At 40.2% G+C, this 3,646-nt stretch overlaps 1 non-coding gene across 1 annotated transcript; it reads left to right on the forward strand.

Moving 5' to 3' along the window:
* The first annotated feature begins 1,426 nt into the window (after nucleotides 1–1,426).
* LOC137461134 (U4 spliceosomal RNA) lies at nucleotides 1,427–1,503 on the forward strand. The gene has a single exon (XR_010993244.1). It is a non-coding gene; the product is annotated as a U4 spliceosomal RNA (small nuclear RNA).
* The last annotated feature ends 2,143 nt before the right edge of the window (nucleotides 1,504–3,646 follow it).

Below are 3,646 nucleotides of genomic sequence, written 5' to 3' on the forward strand. Positions count from 1 at the left end.
TATTGTGAGATCAAAGGATAATTATATAATAAAGCATTATAATTCCTCAGCAACAGTTCCTAAAAAAACTGTCATCAGTGTAATGACAGCTGGAGGAAGATGGATTAGTGAAAGTTCTCTGACTAATATCCTGTCACATTCTAGCCTACATTTTCTCTTCTTTTCACAAAGCCCTCAGATATTGAACAGGTATTAGAGAAAGCAGATTTTGTTGCAGTGTAACTGGGATTATCACAATGTACTTTGTGGGACCTCAGGTAGTGATAGGACTAGGGGGAATGGGATGAAGCTGGAGGTGGGGAGATTCAGGGTGGATGTGAGGAGGAGGTTCTTCCCCATGAGAGTAGTGAAGCCCTGGAATGGGTTGTCCAGGGAGGTGGTTGAGGCCCTGTCCCTGGAGGTGTTTAAACCCAGGCTGGCTGAGGCTCTGTCCAGCCTGATCTAGTGTGGGGTGTCCCTGCCCATGGCAGGGGGGTTGGAGCTAGATGATTCTTGTGGTCCCTTCCAACCCTGACTGATACTATGATACTATTTGCAACCTAGTGCAACTGAAATTCGTGCATGGAAGATTTCAGACACCCAGGAAAGGTTTGAATTTTCAGATAATCACTGTTCAGAGCAGCTGCCCATGCCATGTAGATATCAATTGGTTTCTCTTATTATATCAAAGCTTTTCAGTGGTGTATGCATATAATGTGAAATAGCATGACACACAGAGATATTTCATTTGAGTTCAAGCCTATTATTTAACTAATGGGCTTCCATATAAGCAGCAACAGAAAATTAAAAATCTCCCTCTAAACTAATGGAAACCTTTTTCATCCCACTCCAGAAGAAAAACTAAAAATACAACTTTTATGAGCAAAGGGATTCCCAGTAAAATTTGGCTTTGGAATCACATAAAAAGAAAATTTTGGCTTGCTTTCTGCCCAAAATTCCTGCCAGTTTTATTGGTGGCAAGTGAAATTACTGAAAGCCTCACAGGCAGAGATGAAGTACTTCTGCTTTGTAATATCTCACTACCTCTCTGTAATTAATTTTTACTTTTATAACCAATAAAAAGGAAATACTTCAAAACTGAAGGCATAAAACATCAATTTGGTGAAACGTTTCCCACTTAAGATTATTTTAACAGAAATTTTCCAAGTCCATTTAATCCTTCCATTATAAACATGGGTCAAACACATTTGATTTTGCATTAATTTTGTTGGCATAGCATATATTGTGTAAAAAATGGCAAATGTAGTCTTTCACATCTTAGGATTTTTATATCAAAGGTGAAGTAATGCAATAATGCTTCATCTTGTATACAAGAATTTCAAGTTTGTTTGCCAGTGTGATTAGATTGAGATTGGTAATTTTCTGGTTACATAGGCAAACATTATTGCCATCTTAATGCTGTGAAAATAAATTCATATGGACTTCTCACTTTGAGCAGTGGCAGTGTCATAGCCACTGAGGTTAATCCGAGGTGTGATTACTGCTAATTGCAAACTTTTTTGGGCAATGGACATAAACTACAGCACAGGAGGCTCCACCTCAACATGAGGAGGAACTTAGAATCATAGAATTGCTAGGGTTGAAAGGGACTTCAAGGATCATCTATCTCCAACCCCCCTGCCATGGGCAGGGACACCTCACACGAAATCAGGTTGTGCACAGTTGCATCCAGCCTGGCTTTAAAAACCTCCAGGGATGGGGCTTCCACTGCCTCCCTGGGCAACCTGCTCAGTGCCTCACCACCCTCATGGTGAAGAACTTCTTCCTAACATCCAATCTGAATCTAGCCATTTCTATTTTTTTTTTCCCCATTTTCCCCTAGTCCTATCACTACCTGACACCCTAAAAACTCCCTCACCAGCTTTCTTCTTCAGACACTGCAAGGCCACAATTAGGTCACCTCAGAGCCTTCTCTTCTGCAGACTGAACAGCTCCAACTCCTTCAGTCTGTCCTCATAGGAGGGGTGCTCCAGCCCTCTGATCATCCTTGTGGCCCTTCTCTGGACATGCTCCACTGGAACAGACTTCCCAGAGAGGTTGCGGATTGTCCTTCTCTGGAGACTTTCAAAACCTGTCTGGACGCATTCCTGTGTGACCTGCACTAGTTTACATGGTTATGTGGTGCTGCTCCGGCAACCCCTAACATCCTGTGATACTGTGACACACAAATTCTGCAGAGTTCACCTAAGCTTTCTCTGTTTCCAGTCTCCTGTGTATTTACTACATTGTGCTTCTGCTTTATTTTGGCATGTTTTTGTTTGTGGGTTATACACTCCCTCTAGGACATGTAAGTGGGATGCATGTGTGTTATGATTTAAGGCCTGTGGTGGATGGGTGGAAACCTGACCTCCTGAAGGTGGACCCTAAGGTGGGTGGGAAACCTGACCTGACTCACTTCACAAACTCAATTGTTTAAACACAGTGGGCATGTTGGAGAGGGATTTTATTTTGCTGCTACATCATCAACAGCGATTACAATTCCATCACCACCGTTTTTCATGCTTCTGGTTTGGAACAAAACACAGCCAGGGTTTAAATATAATTTTGTTAAGCCTTAGGAATCCTCAAAAAAGTTAATCACCATAGTGACCAGGATCCGTCTGCTCCTACAAGCTTTGAAGATGCTGCAGCACCAAAAGTGCACAGTTAGAGATGATACATTTGAAAACCTGTTACTAATAGCATATTGGGGCACTTCTAGCAAGACAATCACTGAATGAAGCATACACCTAAATTTAGTCAGCACACTTGGAACTCTCTCTCCTATGTTGTGATGCTGTGATGTCATATGACTGAGATTAATTAGATAAAAAGGCAAAGATTTGTCTCATCAGCTAAAAGAGCTGATGAGTTTTGCTGTTAGGACAGATTCAGACTACTTATCTGTAAAATCAGGGAGAAAAGATGTTAAATCCTCAAAACCAGTATAGACCATTTCTTTGATTGCAATACAGAAATACTGCTAAAGAAACTCTTCCACGTGCTTGATTTTCTTGTCTTTCCAAGCCTATATTATGCCTAGAAAGTCATAAGTTTCTCAGCTTGCTTATGGATGGAAATTCAGACACATGCATTTATTACTGAGCTACACACAGCACTATGTTCTGTTGAAAACATTTTGAAAGCTACTCTTTTAAGGCAACAGAAAAGCGGTGCTCATACCATCAGATGCATTAAAAAGCAATGAACACCTCTTTGAGCTGTAAGGTTCTGTCTTTAAGCTGAGGTGCAGGATTTCATATGAGCACTTCTTCACCTACTGAAGTCAGTCTATTTTAGCTTCCGAAGACCAAGTCAATGATTGATCTAGAAACAGAGATTGATAAAGCAATATGCAGTGTAAAAGTCTGATATTGATCAAGGAAAGACATATGCAAAAGAAGTCATAATTAAAATTTTACCTTCTGACTACTGTCCTTTCTGTAAAGAATTTCAGTATTAGAGCACCTCAGAATGAGAGTGATTTTTCCACATCAAACTTCCTGTTGAGCAAGTGGTGGAAATTATAAAGGGTATAAAAAATGGATTATTTTTTTTAAGCCTGTGTGAAGATAAATCTAAGTGTATCCCTTTTGTTATTCATCTTTTCTCTTTCTGCTGCTTGTCTCTCTTTCCTCCATTTTCACTATTCATTGGTAGGTATTAA

This window comes from Melanerpes formicivorus, unplaced genomic scaffold, assembly GCF_026170545.1.
Source record: "Melanerpes formicivorus ecotype bairdi unplaced genomic scaffold, bMelFor1.0.p_v2 SCAF_3, whole genome shotgun sequence".
In the NCBI taxonomy this organism is placed as follows: Eukaryota; Metazoa; Chordata; class Aves; order Piciformes; family Picidae; genus Melanerpes; species Melanerpes formicivorus.